This window comes from Erythrolamprus reginae, chromosome 3 (assembly GCF_031021105.1).
Source record: "Erythrolamprus reginae isolate rEryReg1 chromosome 3, rEryReg1.hap1, whole genome shotgun sequence".
Lineage (NCBI taxonomy): Eukaryota > Metazoa > Chordata > Lepidosauria > Squamata > Dipsadidae > Erythrolamprus > Erythrolamprus reginae.
The window spans coordinates 95,497,612-95,520,350 of record NC_091952.1 but is presented as its reverse complement, the minus strand read 5'-3'; positions in this window follow the sequence as shown (position 1 = coordinate 95,520,350).

Sequence of the window (22,739 nt, the reverse complement as noted above, 5' to 3'; positions counted from 1 at the left end):
GCGGTGGCTTCACGCTGTGTGGCTCGCCACGTATGTGGTGCGGTCTTCGATCCCCTGGGGATCTTTGTGGGTCGTGGGTTTGGGTGGGCAGCGTCCTGTGGCCGCACCCAGGTGGCTGGTATTGCACTTAGGTGGCAATGACCTGTGCACACTGGGAGGCCTGGCGCTGATCATCCAGGCACGCGAAGACCTGCGAGGGCTTCGTGAGGTATGGCCCACCACGCAAGTGGTGTGGTCAGAAATTTTACCTAGGCTTGGGTGGAGGGACGCCTCTTCCCTTAGGGCCATTCACCGGGCTAGGCGACGGGTGAATAGGGCTATGGGTAAAACAGTTAGGGAATTAGGTGGAGTGGTAGTGCCCCTTCCCCTTATCACAATAGACCGGCCATGGCTTTACCGGGCCGATGGCGTTCACCTGTCTGAGCGGGGGAACGCCATTTTCTTACAGGACCTGCAGCGGTCTCTGCGTGAGCTGGCGCAGCTAGAGGGGGGAGTCGGGGGGCCAAGATAGAGATCTGACCCCCACTCCTGTGGCAGTTTAGGGGCGGAAAACTGGGGTGGTTTAGCAACCGCGCGTTCTCCCTTGGGCATCTTTGGGGATGATTGACAGGTTCTCCGCAAGCTCATGGAGGGAGTTTCTGCCTGAGCAGCTGGGGGGAACCTGTCTTTGGGTCCTGCACCTTTAATTCCCCGATTCGGGTTAGCCGGTGGGACCCCCCTCATGCACAGCATGGCAGAAAAAGGTCGCAGGTGACGGCCTGGCCCTCACCTGGACTTGCATCGAGATACGCCCATGAGTTGCCCAGGAATGTTTGTTGGCATAACGTCATTTCCGCCCCAGAAGTAGTTGTTTGACCCTGCAGGTCCATTTCCGGGTCATAGTTGTTTATGCTAATTTATGCAAAGTATTTGAATAAATTATGCAAATTTATGTTAATAAAAATGACCCAATTTAAATCCAGCTCTTGTGTCCGTGTCGTTACTCCGTCTCTCCAGCAAGGGCAGCGCCGGACTTACCCGGCTGGCAGGCTTTGCTGGAGGGACCGGGAGACACGGTCCCTCATGGCGGCCGCCATCTTGGATCCCGGGCGAAGTCTCGCGATGCGAGACTTCGCTCGGGAGATCAGGGCCTGATTGGCCAGGCTCCTGATTGGTCCGGGCGGGGCCTGCTTGCCCTATATAAGGGCGAGCAGGCCCGGGGCTCTCCCTTCGCCCGGACTGCAGAGCTGAGCAGACACCCGCCCGCCCTCCACTATTTTGCAGTGTGCTTAGGGGTCGCCCTTAGGGGGCCGAAAGGGAATTTTTTGCAGTTCTGCCTCTTAGCAGAGCTGTTTTTTCGCCCATTCCACACTGAGGTGATGGATGTGCGGTTAGGGGGTGCTTGCATTTATTAGGTTAATTGGCTTACCTTTGGTCATTTGGGTAGGCAGGTTAGGGGCGGAAAACTGGGGTGGTTTAGCAACCGCGCGTTCTCCCTTGGGCATCTTTGGGGATGATTGACAGGTTCTCCGCAAGCTCATGGAGGGAGTTTCTGCCTGAGCAGCTGGGGGGAACCTGTCTTTGGGTCCTGCACCTTTAATTCCCCGATTCGGGTTAGCCGGTGGGACCCCCCTCATGCACAGCATGGCAGAAAAAGGTCGCAGGTGACGGCCTGGCCCTCACCTGGACTTGCATCGAGATACGCCCATGAGTTGCCCAGGAATGTTTGTTGGCATAACGTCATTTCCGCCCCGGAAGTAGTTGTTTGACCCTGCAGGTCCATTTCCGGGTCATAGTTGTTTATGCTAATTTATGCAAAGTATTTGAATAAATTATGCAAATTTATGTTAATAAAAATGACCCAATTTAAATCCAGCTCTTGTGTCCGTGTCGTTACTCCGTCTCTCCAGCAAAGTAATTTCACAGATGTTCAGTGTCTACACCAGCATTGTGATGATGCACCAAATATGTTCTAGAGTACTCAGGAGGATATTTTAAAATGGAATTTAAAAAACACTATTAATAAAAGTCACCTTGTAGTGGAGATAAATGACATAAAAATTAATAAATAAAATAGATTAATAAATTAATAATAAACATTTAGTCACTGAATGAAGTAGCTATTCCTGAGAAAAAAACAAAATCATTTTGCTTTTTCATTACCCATTCTTCATTTTAGACATAACTTTTAGACATGAAAATGACATATTTAAACTGTTTTATTAAATTTCAATTACCCAAATTTTTCTCCCTCCTTTAGATGATTGGGGTCATTGAAAGATAAAGAACTGTTTTACATATCTTACTGTATTTCAAAAATAGCTACATCATTTCTTCCATCTTGTTTGTGCTTCAATTTATAAAGCAGGCACAGTTATTGCACATATGAGATTTTGTCTTACATACGTTCTTTATCTAATGACGTTTTATAGAAATCAATAACACTTTTGATGAAAATGTACATTAAATTAATATGAACCATATTTTTCTCTATTTTGCAGATTAAAATTTTCCATTATCTTTCAAAATTTTGTAATTTGTCATTTCTTTAACAAATACATCATATATAAATGTATTTTTCCTTTTATCATCTCTATGAGATGTTAAATTACTCCAAATAATGTCTGTTTGATTTTTATTTCAATATTCCCAACATATGTCTACCTTTTTTCAGTGAAGCCAGAAAGCAAGCATAAATATAGCATTGCACGTTTAATGTAAAACTGTATTTGTAATATAACAATACTTCGGTTCAAATATTAATGATAATAGAAAGAAAGAAAGAAAGAAAGAAAGAAAGAAAGAAAGAAAGAAAGAAAGAAAGAAAGTAGGCCAAGGCATTTATGAATTCAAATATTTTTCATATAAACTATGTAAATATCATGATTAACAATCAGATGCATTCACTATTCAAAACATGCAATGTAGCTTTTTCCTAATTACACTCACCACTGTGGGAGGATGTTACAGCAGAAGGAAATTAAACTATTTGTATTTATTCAGAGTTGCTTTATAGCATTAAAATAGAACTCTCGGTTCTTGACATTAAGAGCAAAAATCTACAATAACCCAAAGAAAAAACAATTATCACTCCCAAAGCTTTTAAAATAAGAACACAGATGATCCACTTTTATATAAGCAGGCATTTTAAATTTTCTTCTCCTATAATAATGTCAGCATTCGTGAGAAATTTCAAATTTTGATGACAATCATTGTTATTTAAAAAATATGGTTTCTTCTCTCAGGAATCTAAAGATCTAAAGAAAACTATACATTCAGTTAGTTTTATTTATTTATTTTTGGTTTATACTGTATGTTAGGTAAATTAAAAATTTGTTGCCAAATCTGTTGTTTTTATTTATTTATTATTATTTATTAACTTGACATGCATGCTGCTCAATCCCACAGGACCCAGGGCAGCTCACAGCAACAAAAGCAAAACAGTAGAAAGTCAAATTTGAGCACTAATAATAATAAAACTCCTTAAAATAATCCTTTTATAAGCATTTAAAACCTTTAATAATTAATAAACAATAAAAACCCCTAATCCAATCAATATTATCATACCATCACACATACCAGTCAAAAGATGGTTGGCCGGAAGCTATTAATTTTTCAGATGATGCTGTGAGAGAGCATGGAATCTGGAGTAGATTTATCCTCTGATATCTGTATCTGTAGGAAAAAGAGGATCAGGGTGTCAGATGTTGTTGATGTGAATACCCATACCATGTCTGATCATAATAGGAACTGGAATCCAGGAACAATTGGATAGGCCACAGAATGCCATCTGTAGTTTGCCTACCTGAAAAGTGTTTATCCAATGTTAGGAATGGAAAAAAGCCATTGTAGCTGAGTTGTAAAAAGATATAATATTCTGGCCTTTCTAATCTAAGAACCAGGTAGAAATTGATGATTCTGACAATGAAGAGTATAATATGTTATGTAATAGGAGAGTTGGGGGGATAACTAGGATAGAACATTTATACGAGAAGGATGGGAGGGTAACTAGACATCGTGTAGAATGGTGGCTGGACCAGGGAATATGGCTACAAATAAATGCAATATATAAATATTTGAATGAAAGGGAGAGTAAAGAAACACTACTAAGGGAGGAGATAGAGTTAGAGAAAATAATAAGAGAAAAGTGATGGCATCAAGGCACAAGCAAGTAATATATATAGGATGTTATTGCAGGCAAGGATTGACTAAATGGTGGCAAAGTGAATTACAAGTATATGTGCAAGAGATGAAGAATATAGTGGAGAATATAAGGAAAATCAAGAATATAAGGATTGTAGAAATGAGAAGGAAAATACTACATAAGTGGTATTAGACACCTGCTCAACTTGCATACTTCCAGCAGAATGTTAAGAGTACTTGTTGGCACAGGTGTCAAGATACGGTGTGTTTATGCATATGATTTGGGAATGCCCGGTAGTGCAGAAATTTTGGAAAGAAGTATAAGAGGATATTAATAGGATGTTAAATATACGATGGACAATTACAACGGAAATGGCAGTATTAGTCAAAAGGAATGAGATTGGAGAATTTAGAGAAATAATAGAAGCAGTGAGAGAAAGTGCTCAGGCAATAATAGTCCTAGGCTGGAAGGATGCGACAAAATGGACAATACAAAATTGGTATCTGTACATGGTGGATCATATTCAGTTTGAGATTATGAATAAGAGGATAAATTCAGCCAATGAAACTAATTGTGGGAACTGATGGGACGATGGGACAAGGTAAGAGGATATGTGGTTAGTACAATTTGAGACCAAGGTTTAAAGAATAAATTGGAATTACTTTATAATATGTAAATAGATATATTGCTCTTAAATTAAAATGGTATATAGAAAATATGGCCCCATTTTGGTGGAGGAGTATAAATGTTTTTGGGTGGTGGGCACTTTGGGCATCGAGCTCATTGTTATGTGTTGTGTAAGTGTTTTATTATTATTACAAAAACCAATTTAAAAATTATAGTAAAAAAGAGTACAATCTGTTATGAAGCAAGATTCCATGGTTATTATTTTATTTCATTATTTGGTGGATATATTCTGTCTTTTAACATAACATCTTAAATGAACTGCCAGATTAGGACTGCAAAACTTTGGTACATTATCACATGGCAGCAAAGAGCTATTGAAAAATCTAAATATTGGCAGATATTGGCAGATGAATTCTAAGCAAAACAAAATTCCATAAAAGAGAAGCATTGCTTAAAAATTATATCAGTTGAAGAAGTAACTGGTGGCATATTTCTAGGAGCTATAGGATTTAGGCGAGTGATCTCCCAAATCTTTACTTTTCCCTAAAAGTAAAGTACATATTCCTTAATAAACCAGACAAACTTTCTTCTTCATTTCTAATTCCCTCACCCCAAATTTTTGGGAAGCCACCTGACCAGTTCAGAAGAGTTACTTTATAAAATTGGAAGTCACCTCTAAAGTTAGAGAACAATCTCATGACCGATTTGAGCACAATGTCTTTTTATTCTGGCAGTGTTTCAATCATTTACCGAGTCCCTGCTAGAGTCGACTCTCCACGTGAGGCTATAACACTGTGATCTAGCGCTCGTGAAAGTTCATTACTGATCAGAGCAATCAGCTCTGTGCTTCATTTACTTAATTGTGCAATCATGGTTTAAAATTTGCTTTACCTATATACTATGCTGCAAACTATCCTCAGGGGATAATTGCAGATTAATTAATAAATGGAACTGTTCATGGGCTAAAAAAGTTTATTTGGGTTGCTTCCACCAGGGTTCCACACATTCAACAGCAGTTTCCACTACTGAGTAAAGAGCACAAGCTTTATTTCACAGCTTTTCTCACCAGGGTATCATTCGGGCCAACGTTTCATCAACATTATGTTTGAGGCTCATTATTGTTACACATTTAGATCAACTCTCAAAACTTCTTTCCCCTGGATTTTATTGTTGTTTTGTTCTTCACAATATTGATGTGATAAGAATGCTTAATTTAACTCTACATGGCAGGTCAAATCTATTGTTTTATTAATTTGTAGCATACCTGTGGATAAGATAAGTTCTTTAGTTCCAAATCCAAGATTTAGAATAGTAACAGCAACATTTCTTTGTCCCTTCTCTTTATATAATAAAAATGCATGTCTGCATAATGAAAAACCCAATGAACCACTATAATTCTTTTTGTGTACTATAGTATATTATTCATAAAAATATTAAAACTCAATAAACAAGTTATAATAGTGAAGAAAAACTGTATTACTTTGTTTCCCTATCATGCTTAATCAAGGTATACAGGTTCACAACTATATTTGTACAGCATTCCTGTTCTGTCTGGGTCACTCCAGAAGCCAATACCAATCCAAAAAGAGAAGCCAGACACACTGGTAAAAGGCAAAGGCAGTTTATATAATTCAAGGAAAACACAGGTAACAGAAAATGTCCTTACAAACAGGAAAAACGCTGGAACTTCAAATATATACACGAAGGGAATAGTCCATGAAGCAATACCAGATTCTTGCTGCCAAGACGAAGCTGTAGATAGCAAACAGACGCCTCCCACAAGTCTTCCAGACTGCGAGGTCACAAGCCAAGATCAGAGACGCTGAGAATCAAAACAGGTCACCGCAACTCCAATTGATAACACTCCACATGGCTTCAAGGCCTTGCCTGCCTTTTAAACCCTGCTGATGAGGACCACACCCAAACCCAGCTGTTTCTAATTCAATGGTGATAATATTTCTTTAACTGCTCCTTTCGTTGCTCTGAACGTCTCTGTCTCATGTCAATGACAACTTGTGCGTCATCACCTAATGACTCCAAGCTACTGGCTGGGGAGAGCCCCCCCCCCCGGGGCTCTCATGCTGTTCTCCTTCATCCCATTCCTGACTCTCCTCTCCCCCGTCTGACTGTTCAGCCCCTCCTCTGCGCTGTCATCCTCCTCCGGGCATGGAGCTAGCAGATACACATCTGGTCCCTGAGCAGCCTCAGGCTGAATCACAACACCTCCCAGCAATGCAGAATTGATACCAGCCTTCCTAGGTAAACCAGACAGAAAACACAACTAGATGAGCTAATTCTACTTTACGTTAAGACTACAGAAACAGAATTTTGGAAGCCTAAAAGTATACATTTCTTACCCACCACTTTTAACAGTCTGATCAATTAGGGTGAATCTTTCCTAAGATCCTTCCTCTGACTCTTAATACACAGGGGACTCCCGTCTCTTTTGTTCAATGTTTCTTAGGCATCATCTCTTCCCTTTGTCGTCGGAAGCAATTCTCAGACAAAACTGTCTGAAACAATTCTGCATGATCCCAACTTGTCTCCTTGTCCAGACTGGAAACCTGAACAGCCAATCCATTTACTGACTCTTCATTCTAATGTGGTCATTGGCCTTTCTTTTGGCAGAACCATCTCCAGTTTCTCCATTTCTTCCCTGGAAGTGAACTTTTATTTTTATTAGTTTGTATAATTTAAAAAAAAATCTTTTTAATTATAAAAAGATGGCCTTCTCCGGGTCCCGTCGACTAAACAATGTCGTCTGGCGGGACCCAGGGGAAGAACCTTCTCTGTGGCGGCTCCGACCCTCTGGAACCAGCTCCCCCCTGAGATTAGGATTGCCCCCACCCTCCTTGCCTTTCGCAAACTCCTTAAAACCCACCTCTGCCGTCAGGCATGGGGGAACTGAAACATCTCCCCCTTGCCCATGTTGTTCTGGTGTTAGATTGATTGTGTGCTTGTTTTTTAATATTCTGGGGTTGTTTTTTATGAATGTTTTAGCTTAACATTGTAATTGGATTGGTGGGTATTGGATTTGTTATTATGTATTGTTTTTACCTTGTTGTGAGCCGTCCCGAGTTTGCGGAGAGGGGCGGCATATAAATACAATAAATCTAATCTAATCTAATCTATAATGTTGAATAACATTATTATAAAGGGGGACAAATAGGGGGGGAAATTCCACAGTGCCTCCTTTTCCAAAAACTGTTTTGAATCTGGAATTGGCCTCAGAAAAACAAAAATCAAGCACACTGCTTTTCTATTGTTCAGCCTTCCCTTATCTCTTGTACAGCTGATGCCTTCTTGATATGTTAAATTGAAATTCCCATCTTCCCCTGACATTTTATTCATTATAGAATGCCGGTTGGGAAAGGCTAAACTAGTCTACTGGGAATTTTATAATCAGTGCAAATCCATTTTCACAAAACTCAGTGATTAGATTTCATTCAAGGGGTAGTGTAAGATCATCCTATCAGATGATATTGGTTGTGTGACTTGAAGCTCAAGACAGGCAACCAAACTGCAGTCAGAAACTTTCTGGCTGTATCACAAATACAATAATTCTCATTAGGTAACTTACCATCCTCTGTGGAGGTATTTCAAACAGAGAAATGAGCAAAGACCAAGGGGGGACATGGTTTGAGATAAAAAGAAAAAGGTATTAATGGATACTGAAGCAACCCATTGATTGTTTTATTAAATGGATAAAACATCTTATCATGAAAAAAAACCCTTGAAAACCAATTGAAGGCATATCCTGTCACCTTTGTTTACTATGGGACCAGATTCTGCAACAATACTACATTGATTTCTATAAGTGGAAACTCACTACCTTATGTTTAAGAAATACCTGTCCATAGCAATGATCTTCTGCTTGGTTCAGAAAGAAGATAAATAAATGCTATGTTTTACAGCCTTAATCCAGTGGAAAAATTGAGCTAGAATTTGTGCCTGATAGTCAAAACACCATTTGTACAAATTACAAAATAGTTCTTGAGTAGACTGGCTTAAGTTATTTATTGTCTCACTCATCCCCCCACCCTTCCTGAAACATCCAAAAACTGAATAAGTTGCTCACTGTGCAGAGAGATTATGAAAATAAACATTTGGCTTTGGTTTGGGTCCTGTTTGTTTATTTGTTTAGGGCAGTTTTCATTGAACCAGCTCTCTGGGTCTGAAGGATGTTTCTCCCTGTTATACTGTGTTGCTTGATGTGAGCTAATTAAATATACTAAAGTAAAGATTAACAATTGTATCCTTAAATCCTATCTTGGCAGTGGGTCATTCTAGGTTCAAAGAGCCCTTAAAAAAAGGATGGGTCAGCCGTAGCACTAGGCAGTTCTTGGAATTATCCCAAGGATGTTGTAGCTGACTTATATATTAGAAAATTAGTATGGAAAAAGACAACCTCTTAGAAAACAAAAAGGCATCAACTAACCCAAGCAGCTATCACTAGCGGAAAGTTCCAATGACCTATGAGAAGAGATTATTCAAAATTATCAACAAAACCTCCACCATTTAAATGTGCATTCCAAGCAAATGTTACCCTAAAGTATAATATAAAAATGCCTTATATCCAGTATTGGATTTCTACTTGGTTGGGGGGGGGGGTTTTCCAGTAGGGAAAATGGCAATGTGCACTCAGCTCCAGGTGACGGAGGGAGATTTGGCTTCTGCGCATGCACAGGATACAAAATCTCATGAGAGGACATGCAGCCGCACAAGATTTCGGTGATTTTTTGCTTTTGTGCATGCGTGGAAGCAAAAAACCCACCAAAATCTCACGAGTGCATGTGTTCCCTCATGAGGTGTTGCTCCATGCGCAGAAGCAAAATCTCGCTCAGGCGCATATGCGCACCCGCCGGAGATGCAGTGTAACGTGCGGAGCGCACAAGTAACAGCAGGAGCCAGCAACCCTTCACTGTTCATATCATCATTATCATCATCTTCTTCTTCTGCAATGATAGTTTTAATACCATCAATCAACTTATGCCTATCCCAGGCCCTTGGGAAGGACTTGGTGGATGGATAAAAATGCCAAATCCAGCCTAAACAGCTGACTTACTGTGCAACAGACCAGAACAATGGCAATAGCTTACACTTGCAGTGATACCCTTAACACCATCAAACAAGAACATCTGCCTATCCCAGATCCTTAAGAAGGACTTGATAGGTGAATAAAAATGCCAAATCTAGTCTAAACAATTTTGTTATGAACTGTAATAACAATACTGCAATAACTCTCAAAAATAGGTTGAATCAAAAGCAAGGTTTATTTCTTTAACAGGACAAGGAAGTTCAATTCAGTCAAAAAGCAATAGTGTATTGAGAGCTCTATACCAATGACAGTTCTCAGTATTTATACAATCTAGCCCCAACAACAGGGCAGCTTTACAAAGATACATTTTTAGCGCCAAAAGAAGCCAACCAATCAACATGCAATAAACAAATCTGAACTTTTGACTTTTACCCTGTAACTGGGTAGGTAACCGGGCAAGATATCTAACAAATACATTTTAGTATTCCTTGAATTTTGCAACTAACTCTTAAACAAACGAACATGCTTTTTCATTACTTCAGTCCATCCCTAACTGTATAAGAAGTTATCATATAATATAAATCTCATTCCGTTCTCTACCATAACCTGTGTCTGACATCAGCTTAAGAAAATTTGTTATCACATTGCCATGTTTCTTTTTTTCCAGGATATTTCTTCCAATTGTATATATTGTCAAATATATCAAGAAATAAATTTAATGATCCCTATTGGGCCAAATTACAGGCTAAGATATCTCTGTGTGCTTTCAAATACACAAACAAATACTGTACATACAAATTCTGAATTTGAATTTAATGGCAGAAACTTGGTATTAGGGATCCAGACAAAAGCATATTTGCAGGATATTGCACAAAAATATTTAAATATAATGAAATAGTTATAAAAAGGAAAGTTTTAATGTTTCTATGTGTAAGGGCTACTTTATCATGTTACAAACCTGAGTCACTTTCTGCAGGAAGAAAATACTCACGGGAAATGAGAAACAGCTGTTGTGTAACTTAGACTAACAGTAGCACTGGCACGATTAACATAATTCAAAATCTGTAGAAATTTGCTTCCCCAAAATGGTTTCCCATATATTCAGTTTCACATAGCTGAAATAAATATGAATTTGGAGCAGGACCGCCCTGGAGAAACAAATATTAAGGTATCGTCCCTTTATTTAAATACCAAGGATTTTAAAGAATTAAAAAGAAAAAATATGTAATTATAAGACATGTAACTTAATTATTTAATAAATTAATTTGCATTAATTTTGCAATTGGAAAATTAACTGCCTCTGCAAAATGCAGAACATAAATATTCACAAGTATGAGACTCAACCATCTTTAGTAATTTTTGCACGTTATCAGTTAAACTCAAGGCTGTTATCAACCAGCCTCCTTCATCAGATATCTGAGAAATATGCAGAAATCTTAAAACAAAAATTTAAGGCAAGGATGCTCCTGGTTCAGTTACCGGTTAGCACATAACTTGGGTTTAACTAAATTTCCTTCTGCATTTATTTTATACATTTTACTTCTGTACTTCCGTAAAGTGATTCAAAGCATTTACATAAACATTTGCATACATATAAACATTACATATTATGTAATATTACATCAGTGCTCTTAGAATAATAACATTATACACTTGGAAAGTTCCTAAGAGGTCATCAAGCTGAATTCCCTGCAAAATACGGAATCATTACATCCTCCCTGATAGAAGACTATCATGCCTCTTTTCTTTTCTACTTGTTCTTAATGCAAACATATGTTGTACAAAAGAAGAAAACAGCTACTGGGTAGATGGCAAACATTTCCCGACTAGAGGTTTTTGGATCTGCCTTCAGCCTTCTTTCACTTCTGTGCCCTTGCATGCTGTACCTTTGTATTCTGTCGGGCTCTCTGGTACACTCCTCCCCAAAATTCACAGGTACAAATTTCAGACACACACACATGTTTGAAAATTCAAAACAATGTTCTTTATCATTAAAATTCACTTAAACTAAGCCCTCTTTTGGTATAGCAAAGAGCACTGGTCTCCAAACAAACTGGTAATTTGTACAAGTCCCTTATCAGTTCTGTGATACTTAGCTTGCAGCTGTGAGGCATTCACAGTCCTTCTTCTTTCACAAAGTGAAACACACTTTGCTCTGGTTTAGTTTCAAAGCGGGGAAAAATCAGCACACAAAAGGTCAAATTCAGTAAAGCAGTCACGAAACACAAAGATCAGATAATCCTCCACAATGGCCAAACCCACAGGCTGCTATTTATAGCAGCCTCACTAATTACCACAGCCCCACCCAACCACAGGTGGTCTCATTTTCTTTGATAATAATCTTTCAGTTGTTGTTGCCTATGCATCGCTCTCCACATGTGTGGCTGTATCATTAACTCTTGTTCTGAATCCAAGGAGGAGCTAGATAATTGATCTCCTTCTGAGCTGTCTGCCACACTCTCCTCCTCCCTGTCACTCATGTCTTCTTGGTCATAGGAGCCTTCATTAGAAGATTCCACCCGGGTCAAAACAGGCCTGCAGCATGTGGATGTCTCCCCCACATCCACAGTCCTTGGGGCAGGAGCTGGGCCAGAGCTAACCATAACACCTTTGTAAATTGACCTTTGATTCAGAGGTGAAATCCAGCAGGTTCTGACAGGTTTTGGAGAACAGGTAGAATAAATTTTGAGTAGTTTTGAGAAACAGCAAGTACCACCTCTGGCAGGAACAGAAATTTTGCAATATCCTTCTGCCAGTACTGAGGAGGGAATGGGGATTTTGCAGTATCATTCCCCTGGAATGGGGTAGGAATGTAAATTTTGCAGGATCTTTCCCCTACTACACCCACCAAGCCACACCATGCCTACGAAGCCACGACCACAAAATTTTTAAAAAATCGATTTCACAACTGCTTTGATTCCTTTTTTTAAATAACTCACATCTCAAGTCTGTTGTTGTTGAGGCTGTTTTGATGAATTGTACAGTATCAGAATACAAATATACTAAGATATCCATAAACCAGACTACCCTGATAGAGTCTACCATGACTGAGTAGTTCTTTAAGAATGCATTCTTTAAGTGATTCCAAACTTACTAAGTTTGATTTTTCTAATTGAAAAGACTGGAGTGTAGTACATCAGGGCCTAGGTATTTCTGTAAGCCAATTCTTCATAATAATCAATGTGCTACGTTAGTGTTTTTGTACTCCAAAACTCTAAGCCTGAATATAAACATATCACAAAACCCTCAGCTTTCTAGAGAAATAAGCTCCATTTCATTGATTTCATAGTGCTCTTTTCCAAGCAAGCGTGAAGAAGGAAACTGTGTTATGAAAGTACAGTAGCAACACCTTACAAAAATGCTTGAATATCTATGTTTGCACTTCTCAAAAAAATAAAAGAACAAACTCTTTCTAACTGACAAAAATTGCAGAGAAAGATGGCTACATTATGTTCTGTCTGGGTCACTCTGGAAGCCAATACCAACCCAAAAAGAGAATCCAGACACACCGATAAAAGGCAAAGGCAATTTATAAAATTCAAGAAAAACACAGGTAACAGAAAATGTCCTTACAAACAGGAAAACGCTGTATCTTCAAATATATATCCACGAATGCAAAAGTCCATGCAGCAATACAGGATTCTTGCTGCCAAGACGAGGCTGTATATAGCAGACCTACACCTCCCATGGGTCTTCCAAACTGCTGGGCCACAAGCCAGGAACAGAGACGTCGAGAACAAAACAGGACACCGTAACTCCAACTGATAACACTCCACATGGCTTCAAGGGCTTGCCTGCCTTTTAAACCCTGCTAAGGAGGACCACACCCAAGCCCAGCTGTTCCTAATTCAGTGCTGATAATACTTCTTTAATTGCTCCTTTCTCTGATCTGAACGTCTCTGTCGCATGTCAATGACGGCTTGTGCTTCATCACCTAATGACTCCAAGCTACTGGCTGGGGAGAGCCCCCCCCCCCCCCAGGGCTCTCATGCTGTTCTCCTTCATCCCATTCCTGACTTTCCTCTCCCCGTCCGACTGTTCAGCCCCCTCCTCTTCGCTGTCATCCTCCTCCGGGCATGGAGCCAGCAGAGACACAGCCGGTCCCTGAGCAGCCTCAGGCTGAACCACAACACATTATCATGAGTGTTCCTTCTCCCTTAAGGCTGCATTACCCTACATATAGAGTTATCTCACACACACACACACAAACAAGTTCCTCCTGGTCCAAAAATTAGATTTTGAGATAGATTTGAAAATCCTACCCATGTAGAATGATTTTCCTACATATCATCTTACACAGGAAGAGCAAGAGAAACCAAGTTGAGATCACTTCCCACTGTATTCTGCCCAGAGTAACAGCCTGCTCCCAGTCCTATATTCTGCAAATGTGGCAATGCTTCAGAATTTCGTGAATCTTGTTGGACTATTTTTTACTCTCTTGGAAGTGGGAGAGCAGCAGGAAGAAAAAGGGAAACTAAAGAGACAACTTCCTGTTTGGAGAAAGTAGATGGCATTCCCTTCATGCTTGGCTGAAACCTTGCCACTAAAGTTGTTGGCAACCACTGGCTTATTTAAAAGTGGAGAATTGCACTAACATCAAAGTTCCTTGCTGTGTTTAATGGGTTGGAGGGGGTGGGGAGTAGGAAGCACTCCATAAAATATGGATAAGCTGTCAATCAAAACTACTTTTATAGTGTACACTATGGTAATGTGAATCATATTACTTTTTTATTTTTAAACACAACTACATCTGGTAGTTTGGCAGCAGAGGTTGGGGGGGGGGTTGTGTGTGAGGTTTTTTTTGTTTTTTTTTACAAAGACAGCGCCTTCAAACTCTCTTCATAGCAAGGCTAGAAATCCTGCCAGGTTAAAAAAAATGTTATTGCAACCCTTTCTCCCCTATAGGCCATTTTGACAGGAAATCTTTGAGAGGCAGCAGCAATGAAGTGCCCAGAGATTTCATCTGTCTTCTTTTGCTTCAGGAAATGCTGAGCACAGGCTCTCCTATTAGGCAAAATACACAAAGTACCAAATCCCCTTCACAATAATCTTCGTCTGTTCTTCAGCTGACAGGTCCCTATATCCTAGTCTGTCAAACAGGCCCTGTAACTGAGATTCATGTTCCTGGGACCAGTGCAAATGTTTTTGACAGAACGTAGAAGTGGGTGGTAGGCAAGTGTTGTCAAGTGTTTATAAGTTTTATTTTTCTGGAGCCATTCATTTTATGTGGACTAATCAGAATAAAATCTGTGATGTCAGGAGATGTTACTTTGTAGGACACACTTTACTTCTCATCCGGCTGATGTGAAGTTCCAGCACCATTTGTCATTTTGGGTGACTGACGGAAACATGGCAATTATTAGCCATTGCAAAATAATATTCGCGAGCATGAATTCCGTCCTCCCTCTGGTTTCTGGTTTGTTGTATTACAGCCTGACAGGTGCCAAATCTAAAATTTAAATGTTTTGCCTCCCCCCAGAATGAAAACGACAGCTTGCAATAATCCTGCAGGTGTCAAAGCAGATGTACTTTCCAAAATAATTAGACAAAACGTATACAAATTGCAGGAAATGTGTGGGGAAAAAATGACATTGAAATTTCATGATTCAACATTTTGAGGTCTCTCTCCCAAAGATTCTTTAATTGGCTCTTAGAATATTAAGAGGTGTATGCAATATGTACGTATGCATGCACACAGTATACACCCCTCCTTTCAATTGACACAATTTTTCTAAAAGCCTAGGCAAACTTTAATATGGCTAAGGTAATGAAATAATTTATACAGTTTTATTTGCAAATGAAGGCAGATACCTGGAATTGTAAAATCAATGAACAGCTTCGCTGCAATGATTTAGCAAGGAAGATATAGTTTAAGCCAAGCATATTTCATGACTACATAAAAATGGAAATTCAGTTACCTTTCCCTTTCATCTTTCTACAAATTTTGCAAATGGGTTTTCTGATCAAAATATATTTTTAAATATTACATCTATTATGGAATTTTATAAACATAGAAGTGCATGTAAAATTGTTACAAAGTTGTTATATAAGGAATGCACACCTGGATACATGTAAAGATGTTGTAATAGATAATACATTTTAGTTGCTTTAGAGATCGAAAGGGAAAATGTTCCACAGCAGGGGCAGGCTCTTGTTTTCTTTGCTGCCGGTTTGCTCCTTTACACACCACGTGACTGCGCATGCACGAGCAGTGCTAAAATCTAAAATAAGATGTTGGTGTCTATGGCGCCACTGAGAGAGCCAGTTTAAGAGCATGGCAAGCCTGGGTCATGGCTAGCAACCCAGGCCGCCAAGTTAATACCAATTCCATAGAACCAGTCAAAACCTGGAGAAACCCATCTCTGTTCCGCAGAAATATTCCATATTTTATATAAATACATGAAATGTATGCCTGTGTGAAAGTGTGTATGGGTATGAATGTGTGGTATGTAGACCAATAAATAATAAAATGTTTCTGATATATTTTATTGTTTATCATTTTATCATTTTGTAAATCACATTGGGGAATCTGTGGCGGAAAACAATGTATACAGTGTATTAAATACGTTTTATTAATAAATAAAATGTTAATATATTACTGTGGATATTGTTTAAATATTTTATTATATATTTATTGTTTCTTGACTCTGAATTATTGTATACTACCTTGTTGGGGTTTTTTTACATACAGCAGAATAGAAATATCATAAATAACATATTTTAAAGAAAGCAGGGGGTGGGGGGTGGGATCGAGATTAGCCCAAAGAGCCTTGCTGTGAATCTTGTTTTCTCTTTCTGATAAACACTACACAGTGGGAATCCATGTTCTCAAAGAGATAATTTGGTTTGGATATACAATCTACGGCAAGACAAGGTATTCTTAATCTTTTGAACTCCATCTCCAGCAACCTCTTGCTCTTAGCCATGATAGCTAGAACTAATGAGAGTTGAATCTCACCTTTAGCCAGACTCCTGTCTATTGATATTTAGGTTATTTCCCTTCTTTAAAGTAAGGGTTTCACCCACTCAAAGGAAGCAATTATTGGGGGGGGGGGGGAATAGTTTTTTAAAAATAATAATAATAATTCAGTGTTCAGTTTTAACACTAATGATTTTTAAAAAACAAGTAATTAATAAATATTTGAGTGGCCTAGTGTTCCACTTCCCCTTGAGAAGGCCAACCTACCTGTTTCAATAAAGACTTCCCCCAGAACAACATTTTTTCTTAAGTTTATTCGGCGTACTTGGGGGATGGGATGAGTGGGAAAACTTGAACAGAAATGTAAGTTAAGCCCATCCTACAAGGTTAATGTTTGGATAAAATTTGTTGCTGTTGTCAGTTGTGAAGTAATGTCAAACCTTTTGCAACCCCATGGACAATGTTCCTCCAGGGCTTCCTGTCCTCTACCACCCTCTGGACGCATTTATGCTCACACCGACTGCTTCAAGTGACTCCAACCAGCCATTCATTCTCGGTTGTCTCCTTCTTTTGCCCTCAATCATTTCCAGCATTAGGCTCTTCTTCAGTGAGTCCTTCCTTCTCATTACTATGTTTAGAAACATAGGAGATTGATGGCAGAAAAAGACCTCATGGTCCATCTAGTCTGCCCTTATACTATTTCCTGTATTTTATCTTAGGGTGGATATATGTTTATCCCAGGCATGTTTAAATTCAGTTACTGTGGATTTATGAACCACGTCGGCTGGAAGTTTGTTCCAAGCATCTACTACTCTTTCAGCAAAATAATATCTTATTGGCAAATAATTTTTTTTCATGTTGCTTCTGAACTTTCCCCCAACTAACCTCAGATTGCCCCTTTGTTCTTGTGTTCATTTTCCTATTAAAAACACTTCCCTCCTGAACCCTATTTAACCCTTTAACATATTTAAATGTTTCGATCATGTCCCCCCATTTCCTTCTGTCTTCCAGACTATACAGATTGAGTTCATTAAGTCTTTCCTGATACGTTTTATACTTAAGACCTTCCACCATTCTGCTAGCCCGTCTTTGGACCCGTTCAATTTTGTCAATATCTTTTTGTAGGTGAGGTCTCCAGAACTGAACACAGTACTCCAAATGTGGTCTCACCAGCGCTCTATATAAGGGGATCACAATCTCCCTCTTCCTGCTTGTTATACCTCTAGCTATGCAGCCAATCATTCTACTTGCTTTGCCTACCACCTGACCACACTGTTCACCCATTTTGAGACTGTCAGAAATCACTACCCCTAAATCCTTCTGTTCTTTAGTTTTTGCTAACACAGAACTGCCAATACAATACTCAGATTGAGGATTATTTTTCCCCAAGTGCATTATTTTACATTTGGAAACATTAAACTGCAATTTCCATTGCCCTTTGACCACTTATCTAGTAAAGCCTATTAACCCTATTGCACACTTTAGAGTCATCGGCAAATAGGCAAACCTTCCCTACCAAACCTTCCCCTATGTCACTCACACACATATTTAAAAGTATAGGACCCAGAACAGACCCTTGTGGCACACCACTTGTAACCAATCTCTGCTCAGAATATTCGCTATTAACAAAAGCCCTCTGATATCTATGCTTCAGCCAACTGCAAATCCACTGAACTATCCAGGGATTAAGTCCAGTGTTTTCCCCGAAATAAGAGTCTGATTTGGAGTGAGCATACAGATACAATAAATAAATAATAAACAAGACCCTGACTTATATTTTTTGAACCCTTATTGCCCTGCACTCAAGAGCCTAAGTGGGCATATTATAAGGAGACATCTTACTTTGGAGAAAACAGGTTATGTGGCCAAAGTAGTTGAATTTTTGGATAAAAGTATTTTATCCAAAGTATTTGGATAAGATTAGGAGAGACCAATAGGTAGGAGGACTTGAACTTTCAGGCAAATGGCAGCATATTAAGGCTATAACAGTTACAGACAAACATAATGTATTTATTTAAATTTTAATGCTTTTTATTTTGTTTCTGTTTTGCTGCTTTTCTCATTTGGAACTTTTTCTCTTTTTCAGCTCCATTTCTCAAACGATTGCTTGGTTATTTCAAGAGCATTATTACTACACTAGCAAGATTATGATTTTTTTTTCCCATTTATAAATCTTCTTTTCAACAATGCAACATTTTTTAAAATGAGTTCAAAGTTTTTCCTGGAAAAATTATGTCGCCTCTTCCATATTGTAAAAATGTTGAACAAAGGTGTTTTTGAACTTAAGTATCAAGAAAAAAGTTGTACACCCAGTCTTCAATTCTAATCCTCTCCCTGAAACTAAAAACAAAGTAAAATACACCTCTTTTTCTAAAATCTCCAGTTACAGGGATTATCTGTAAAACAAAGAAGAAGCGGTTCACATGATCATGCAATAAATATTGTTTATCAAATGATCACTTTGAAAAAGAATGTTCTTGCTCACAACTTGATGCAGACTGGATTTTTTTCCTTCATATTTCTGCATTTAGGATTGTTATTCTTTGCTACTATAATAATTGAAATGTAAACCATAATCAATCATGCAAGAGAGAGAGAGAGAGAGGGAGGGAATGAGAGATGGAGGGAGATGGTGGGAGAGAAGGAGGGGGGGAGAGAAACAGTTATTTTGGAATCTGATTTCCTACAAACATTTCATTTTTATTTGAAAGTGCTGGGTTTTTCAAAGAGTTGCTCCAGTTTATTTCTACTCCTTTTTTTTTAAGGGCCATAATTTTGTGAAAAACTAAATTATGACTGTCAGAAGGGTGGGCGCTTTTTCTTTAAAAGCAAAGAACATCAAAGTGTGACCTCCAAAATAAAGTATTTATATATGCAAGATACAATTGTAAAATATACAAACATTGAATATCATACACTTGTCTAAATTTTAAAAAATTAACATCAAATTATGTTTTGTTTGCTCCTTTTTAAAACAAAAGGATAGTATAGTCCTTCAATTTAAAAATGCAAATTCTGCTGAGAATATTTACTGCTGTATTGGTGATTCTTTATATTTTCCCACAAGTCTTTATAGCAGAGGTGGGTTCCTCCCGGTTCCGACTAGTTTGCCTGAACTGGTAGTGACGCATTGGTAATATCACAATGATATCACAGAACTGGTTTGGTTGGTACCAGTCCATGGGCACCACCATCTTTTATTTGAATTTTTTTTGGGGGGGATGTTGTTTGTGGAATGTTTTCTTTTCTTCTGAGCATGCACAAAAGCCATGTTTCTAGCCCCGCACATGTGTTGCCATTTTGTTTCTGGCTTTTGGGGGGGGGTTGGATTTTTTTGGTGCACTGATTATGGCTATGCGGCATGGGAAGAAGTCAACCGGCAGCGAGGTAAGTTTGAACCAGTGATGGGCAGCAGCCGGAACGGTTGGAAATGCCGTTCCACCAGCGGAAACAGAGCACGTAGTCTTATTCTATTGCTGCTAGGTGTGCACGCATGTGCATGGGCAACTGGCGCAATTCTGGTAAAAAATTGGTGGGGGTTTTGCTACCGCAGAAGCGCAGAAGCAAAAAAATTGGCAATTTTTGTCCAAATCTTGCTGCCAGAAGGATATCTGTGTAAGATTTTGGCTGCTGCAGATGCGCAGCAGCCAAATCTCGCTGCAGCGCTTAGAGCAGCAGCTATGGCCAGCAACAACATTGGCCTGCACGAAATCTGGCCTCATGGCTTGGTTTCTGTTCTCCTGTGCTGCAGGCAGATGCCAGCGGCACAGAGAGAACAGAACAAGTTGTGCGACTGGAGCTAGGGGCTGCATGACTTGCTCCCAGCGCTGCATGACATCTTCCTCCCCACGCCACATGCAAGCACCATCCATAGAAAAAGGTAAGGCAAAGCCACAGCTCGTGGCAGAGGAGAAGGCGGGCAACGAAGAGCTCCGGCCGCGAGCAACAAAGCCACTGCTCGTGGCAGGATAAGTGGCGGCTGAGCAAATGGGGAGGGCAGGTGGGGGGATTAATTACATGCAGGCTGCTTTTCATTGTTTTCAGCTTTTTTGCTTCTGCGCTTTCCTGGAAGCAAAAAGCCAGAAATTGCTTCTGCTTCTGCGCATGCACAGAAGCTGAGTCGCATGTTGTGAGTGCGCATCATGCATGCACGCGTGCTCCCAGCACTGTTCTGGTGGCGCCAGGAATGGTAGCCCGTCACGGTTTAGAACCCACCCCGGCCTTGAAGAATTTCTGAACAAAGCATTGTGAATATGTTATTGCTGCATTTTAGAATTTTATTTCTTGCAATACAATTGGGAAAACATATGAAAGAAAAACTGAAGGAAGATGGAGATTTTAGTGATGAATGGCAACTGCTAACAGAGTCTGATTGTCCATTTCCAAACCATTCTTGCCTTGCTTTAGTTAATGGTGCAGGTGATTCAGATTTGCAAAAATTTAGAATTTTCAAATTTTACATTACAATTACATTTACAATTAAAATTTCAGATTTGGTTACTTGTCCCCCAATAGATAATTAATTGTGACTGATCTGTAGGTGTTGAGATAAACAAATCATGCCTTAATATTATGTCTGGGCCAGTCAAGGTCATGACCTTGATATTTCTTAAAGGATGAAATCCTGATCACTTTTTGCTCATAAGTCCTCCCTGATGTATCACAATATAATGGAAGGAAAAAATAAAATAGTCACAGCCTTGAGATTTTAGTCTTTATAGATGTCATTTCTGATGCTCGATTTTGTTCATTAGATTAATCTAATCTTTGACTGCAGCTCCAAATGGAAGGAAACTGCAGGCCATCTGCAAGACAGATGTGTGTTAAGTTAAGAATTATTATATGATTATTCCAAATAGAAATTATGTAATGATAAAAACTCTATTTCTAAGTAACACATTTGGAACATCTTTACATGAAAGCTGTCAGTTTATAAGATCAATGTCATGACTATAAAGGAAATATTTTTCTTTTTCCTTTGTTCCTATTTTACATCTGAAAAATGACTGCATGCATAATTATTTTCTCATCTATTCCGAATCTGCTGTCACTTATGGTATACTGAATATTATTCTTTATAGGAGATTTTAACCTCAAATAAGATACATGGTAACCTGTTCTTGTTTTCTTCTCTTGAAATGCATCAAATTTTATTGTCCGTCTTAGTTGATAATGGGTTTTTTTGAGTAGCACAATCAACTGGTAATTTTAAAATGCTGTTTTGGTACAATGTATTAAAATGACTACCCTATTCTAGTTGAATATTATAAGGAAGTAGCATTTTGTTGAGTTTATTTAAAAAGGAGACATTGAAATGAATGGATTGCAATAAGTACAGAACTTGTAATAAAATAATCTTGCATTTATTTATTTCCTTTATTAAATAAATTTGCATATCCACCCATCTTACAAAAATCTATTCAGAATACAAACTCTATGCAGCATATAAACTGTGCAGTGCATAAACACTGTGTAAACACTAAAGATATATTCGACACAAAATGTAACCCTTCCCTGGTACAGAGCTGAAGGGATTGGATACTGTAGCCTAGAGGATAATTCTCTGCCTTACAAGGCAAAGGTTGCAGGTTCAAGTCCCAGTGGGTATGGCTAGCTGATGAGGCCAAAATAAGGCCGAAATAGATCTATCCTAGTCTCCCTTAATTTTCAAATTCAGCTTAAACATGTGACACATACAGATAGAATTGTCGGCTATCAATAAAATTAACTGCCTTGGAAATGGCCCTGGGTTGGGCCGAGAGGCAAAAAAGGAGCTGTGATGTTCCTTCAATATACCAGGGTGATTCGACACAAAATGTAACCCTTCCCTGGTACAGAGCTGAAGGGATTGGATACTGTAGCCTAGAGGATAATTCTCTGCCTTACAAGGCAAAGGTTGCAGGTTCAAGTCCCAGTGGGTATGGCTAGCTGATGAGGCCAAAATAAGGCCGAAATAGATCTATCCTAGTCTCCCTTAATTTTCAAATTCAGCTTAAACATGTGACACATACAGATAGAATTGTCGGCTATCA